Raw genomic sequence first — 6,038 nt, forward strand, 5'->3', positions numbered from 1 at the left:
GGCCACATTTCTTAGCAGCATAGAACCATAAGGAAAGAAAGCATGGGAATCAGAATGGTGACTGCATGCCAGCCTGGCAAAAAGAAAGCAACAGATGTCCACTGCCTTACTTCATTCACCCACCAAACATTTCCAGAGTTTCTGCTGCATACCCTGTGCTGACTTGTGTATCTGAGCAGCAGAGTGCCGTGTAACTGGGAGTAAGGCAATGGGCACAGGAGAAAGGAAGAAATTCAAAAGTAAATGACCTCATCCCTCCCCTCAAAGGAGAGATGCCTCTAGGCTCTAAAGACAATAAGAAACAAGGACCCTGTGATGAACTTGTTGACCTAGGTGGTATACATTCAGAGCAGGAGAAAACGCTGTGATTGGAGAACTAAGAGAAAACATTTAGGGGGTGGTGTTGAATGATGGACCAAACGTGGATGGGTCAAAGGAAAGGGGGATCTTCTAAAAGGCTGGTGGAATGTTGGTAAAGGCTCAGAGCTTTGGTGCATGGAGTGTGTTGGTGAGACAGGAGGGACCAGGTCTAGAAGGAGAGAGAAGTAGTGCTTGGGAGGAAAGGCAGGCTGTGGTGGATGGGAGAGGGACGCACTTGGAGGGTGCCTGAATGCTAGGTGGAGCAGTCTAGCAGGAACTGATAAAGGCAGAGTTGTGATAGGAGGATGCAAGCTCCTCTTTTGAAAGATGAATCTAGTAACAGGCTATAGGAGGTCCTGGAAAGAAAGATGATGGCAGGCATCCAGAGTTGTGTTTCTGGTACTGCAGAAATTGTGGAGTAAAGTGACAAGGTCTGAGAAGGACGTGAGGCTGTGAGGAGGATAGGAAACGATGCTGAGAGGAATTTCAAAGGGATGATCAATGGGACTTTGAGGCGCTTGTGGAAATTGGGAAGAAAGGAGACGATGACTCTAAATTATCAAGGCCAGGGCCTAGAAAATGGAAGAATCATTAAGATGTAGGGATAGGAACCATCATTTCATAGTATTATGGTGCTCTTTTCAGTGGCATTCTCACTTTCTACCATATACTGCAGCTATTTATATGCATGTCTATCTTCAGGAAAGATGTCTAATTGATCTTTGTCTCTTCAACAGGATGAAGTTTGGTGTTCTGCATATGGATGAGTCAATGCACATTTGTTAAATGAATTTTACAGAGGAGAAACTGATTTCTAGGGAGGTTAAACATTTGCTCACCAGGCAAGTCAGTGATAAAATGGCAACCAGGCTCATCTTCTTCTCAATCTCTGATACTTGATTCTTTCTAGTCCTTTAGTGCTACAGTTGTTCTTTTTAGGGGACAGATGAACCTCTCTAATACAAACTGCCTGGCAAAAAATTGAAGTAGAGATCTGTGTACTGTCCCGTACAAACGAACAGTGCATTTCCAGATTACTTCATACCCAAGATTTCTCTCAAAGTCAGAGCATCAGAAACAAGTCTCCCTCTGACCTCTTAAAACCTTCCGTGTTTTTCCATTGAGTTCTGTAAATTTAAAATTTTGAGACCATGGAACTCTTCTGAGGTCCAAGATCCTGTTAGATTTTGTTTTACATCCAAAGTTCAACACTGGAATAACGCTACAAGAGATTGCAAAGAAGTAAATGATTAAATTTTCTGTAGTGTTTTTCACAATGTGGTCCCCAGACCAGCAGTATCAGCATCACTTGGGAACTGAAAGATGCATATTCCTGGCCAGCATCCCAGACCTACTGAATCAGAAACTTGGAGATGGGGCTCAGCAATCAGGGTCTTAACAAGCCCTTCAGATAATTTTGATGCATTGAAGTTTGGGAACCACTGGTCTTTGGCAATATTCCTCAATGACCTTTGAATCTTTAAAGGACTTTAAATTTGACCTTGCAGCAGAATCACCTGGAGGGCTTGTTCAGACACTGATTGCTCATGAAACTCATATTCCCTGCTTAAACGCCCTTGAAACTGGGTTTTGAAAGAGCTGTAAAATTGTCGTGGAATCCATATATATGTATGTAGGACACAAAGGCTCCATTTAATAAAATGTGTCTTCCTGTGAAATACCAAAGCTGTTAGGGAAGGCCCAGAAAAATTAAGCAGAGAGGGCACACCAAGGAAGACTCACTCCTTCCCTGTAAACACTGATTTGTGGTAAATTGCAAAATTAAGGTTGAAGCAATACTAAGCAAACCAGGGCTAAAAACTCCCACCTGAATTTCAGGTTTAGTTTAGTAAGATGCTGCAGCAGCACAAAGCAGTAATCTGTTTCTGCACACCAATTTGTGTGTAGCATAAGATCACATCGGTGAGCAAACATTGCCTCTCCTTATCAGGAGAGACTAATTGGAAGCTACAATTAACTGGGTAGTAAATGCCAGGAATTCTGAATCACAGCCACAGAATAGCCTTCATCTGGCACTCTAATGTAAGTGGGGCAGTGATGGCCACTGAACAAAAGAAATGGGATTCTTTGCCTGGAACAATGTAAAGGGGTGCATCTGGCAGACTTTTAAGATTTGTTGTTTTCCTTGACACACACCCCACACTCAAATTCAGGATTGCTTAGTTGGGAGATGGAGAAAGAAAAGTTGGCAATGTACGAATGGCCGATATACTAGGTGGCGGTGAACAAACCCCTGGGTTCGGTTTTACTTCTTTCTTCTCTTAGGTATCATTAAGATTCAGGCTTGGAGTATGATTAGTACATCTCCAGGGTAATTTGAATTTTCTAGAACGATTTCATTATCCAAAGTCCTCTCCTGACCTCCAATCCTAAGCCACCTTGAAAAGGTTTACTTCTCCGTGGGAAGGCATTGACTCTTCAGGATTTCCAAGAACATTCTCACACATGACTTTTTTTTACATCATTAGAATGCTATTTCTTTGTGTATTCATTTATTCATTCATTTGCTCACTCATGTATTCAGTAAACATTTATGAAGCATGCATTTCATTTCTGGCATCTTTCTGGGCCAGTGAGGAATGGTTTCTGCCTCCAGGGCCATCTCATCCTCATGTGGTGGTGAGTGTTGATATCTCTGTCTTTTTATTTAGATTCTTTTTGTTTCCAATCACTACTTTCTCTATTGTGTATTCTTGGTCAAAAGTGACAATATTTTTTAAAAATTGGTACAACAAGTGCCTGAAGACATGAAATTTTGCCTTCTAAAGTTGGAGAGAGTCACGAGCTCTAGCTGGCAGCCAAGGATACGAGCTCTGCGATCAGCGGCCACCATCGATGTTGCTTCGCTTCCTCTGGGCTCATCTGCGCCACTCGCTCGCAACACACTCTGCCGTCATAAGCCGCCACCATGGTAAAACTTGCAAAGGCTGGTAAAAATCAAGGTGACCCCAAGAAAATGGCTCCTCCCCCAAAGGAGGTAGAAGAAGATAGTGAAGATGAGGAAATGTCAGAAGATGAAGAGGATGATAGCAGTGGAGAAGAGGTTGTTATCCCTCAGAAAAAAGGCAGAAAGGCTACCGCAACTCCAGCAAAGAAGATGATGGCTTCCCCAACAAAAAAGGTTATAGTTGGCACACCGGCAAAGAAAGCAGTTGTCACCCCTGGCAAAAAGGCAGCCGCTACACCAGCCAGGAAGACAGTTACACCTGCCGAAGCAGTAGCAACACCTGGCAAAAAGGGAGCCACACCAGGCAAAGCATTGGTAGCAACCCCTGGTAAGAAGGGAGCAGCCACTCCAGCCAAGGGAGCAAAGAATGGCAAGAATGTCAAGAAGGAAGACAGTGATGAGGAAGGTGAAGATGACAGTGAAGAGGAGGATGAGGATGAATTTGAGCCAGCAGTGATGAAAGCAGCTGCTGCTCCTGCCTCAGATGATGAGGATGACGAGGATGAAGATGATGATGAAGACGAGGATGATGAGGATGAAGATGATGAGGAGGAGGATGAAGGTGAGGATGACGAGGATGAAGATGATGATGAAGACGATGATGAGGATGACAAAGATCACTCTGAAGAAGCAGCTATGGAGACTGCACCAGCCAAAGGAAAGAAAGCTCTGGCAAAAGCTGTTCTTGTGAAGGCAAAGAGCACTGCTGAAGATGAAGATGAAGAGGATGATGATGAGGATGAAGTCGAAGAGGAGGAAGAGGATGACGAGGAGGAAGAGGAGGAAGAGGAGGAGGAGGAACTTGTCAAAGAAGCACCTGGAAAACGAAAGAAGGAAATGGCCAAACAAGAAGCAGCTCCTGAAGCCAAGAAACAGAAAGTGGAAGCCACAGAACCAACTACATCTTTCAATCTCTTTGTTGGAAACCTGAACTTCAGTAAATCTGCTCCTGAATTGAAAACGGGTATCAGTGACATTTTTGCTAAAAATGGTCTTGCAGTTGTTGATGGCAGAATTGGTGTGTCTAGGAAGTTTGGCTACGTGGATTTTGAATCTGCTGAAGACCTGGAAAAAGCCTTGGAACTCACTGGTTTAAAAGTCTTTGGCAATGAAATTAAACTAGAAAAACCAAAGGGAAAAGACAGTAAGAAAGATTGAGATGCGAGAACACTTTTGGCTAAAAATCTGTCTTATAAAGTTACTTAGGAAGAATTAAAAGAAGTGTTTGAAGATGCTGTGGATATCAGATTAGTCAGCAGGGATGGAAAGAATAAAGGGATTGCTTACACTGAATTTAAGACAGAAGCTGATGCAGAGAAAACCTTGGAAGAAAAGCAGGGAACAGAGATAGATGGGCGATCCATTTCCCTGTACTATACCAGAGAGAAAGGTCAAAGTCAAGACTATAGAGGTGGAAAGAATAGCATTGGAGTGGTGAATCAAAAACCCTGGTTTTAAGCAACCTCTCCTGTAGTGCAATGGAAGAAACTCTTCAGGAAGTATTTGAGAAGGCAACATTTATCAAAGTGCCCCAGAACCAAAATGGCAAATCGAAAGGGTATGCATTTATAGAATTTGCTTCGTTTGAAGATGCTAAAGAAGCTTTAAATTCATGTAATAAAAGGGAAATTGAGGGCAGAGCCATCAGGCTGGAGTTGCGAGGACCCAGGGGATCACCTAATGCAAGAAGCTAGCCATCCAAAACTCTGTTTGTCAAAGGTCTATCTGAGGATACTACAGAAGAGACATTAAAGGAGTCGTTCGACGGCTCTATTCGTGCAAGCATAGTCACTGACCGGGAGGCTGGATCCTCCAAGGGGTTTGGTTTTGTAGACTTCAACAGTGAGGAAGATGCCAAAGCCGCCAAGGAGGCCATGGAAGATGGTGAAATTGATGGAAACATAGTTACTTTGGACTGGGCCAAGCCTAAGGGTGAAGGTGGCTTCGGTGGCCAAGGTGGATTTGGTGGCAGAGGCCGGCGAGGCTTTGGAGGGCGAGGAGGCTTCCGAGGAGGCAGAGGAGGAGGAGGAGACCACAAGCCACAAGGAAAGAAGACGAAGTTTGAATAGTTCTTCTACCCCTGTCTTTCCCTCTTCCATTTGAAAGAAAGGACTCTGAGGTTTTTCCTCTGTTACCTGCTCAATGACGGAGCCTTCTGAGGACATTCCAAGACAGTATACAGCCCTGTGGTCTACTTGGAAATCCGTATAGATAGCATTTCAAGGGAGATAACCCTGATGGTGTTGACTGGATATTCGTATAAACTTTTCAAAGAGATGAGTGATAGAGCTAACCCTTATCTGTAAGTTTTGAATTTATATTGTTTCCTCCCATGTACAAAACCATTTTTTTCCTATGGAGTTTTTTGGTTTTGGTTTTTTGTTTTGGTTTTTTTGTGTTGGGGGGTTGTAAAGGAAAGCAGAATGTTTTATCATGATTTTTGCTTTAGCAACTTTGGGACAAATTAAAAGTCCTAAACTCTGGTGCCAGACTTGTTAAAAAAGAAAATAAAATAAAGTTGGAGAGAATAATTTGAAAGTTGTTATTGATTTTTTGTTTCTAAAGATGAAAACATTAATTTCCATTAATAATAGGTTTTCTGTTGTTTTAGCAAAAATACCACCATCTGATTTTTCACTCATTGATTTAAAAAATATATATTGAATGACTATTATACGTCAAGCATTGTTCTGGATCTTTGGGATCCATT

At 42.7% G+C, this 6,038-nt stretch overlaps 1 pseudogene; it reads left to right on the forward strand.

Moving 5' to 3' along the window:
- Positions 1–3,276: 3,276 nt before the first annotated feature.
- On the forward strand, positions 3,277–5,676 carry LOC115860195 (nucleolin-like; annotated as a pseudogene).
- The last annotated feature ends 362 nt before the right edge of the window (positions 5,677–6,038 follow it).

Source organism: Globicephala melas, chromosome 3 (genome assembly GCF_963455315.2).
Source record: "Globicephala melas chromosome 3, mGloMel1.2, whole genome shotgun sequence".
NCBI classification, from domain to species: Eukaryota; Metazoa; Chordata; class Mammalia; order Artiodactyla; family Delphinidae; genus Globicephala; species Globicephala melas.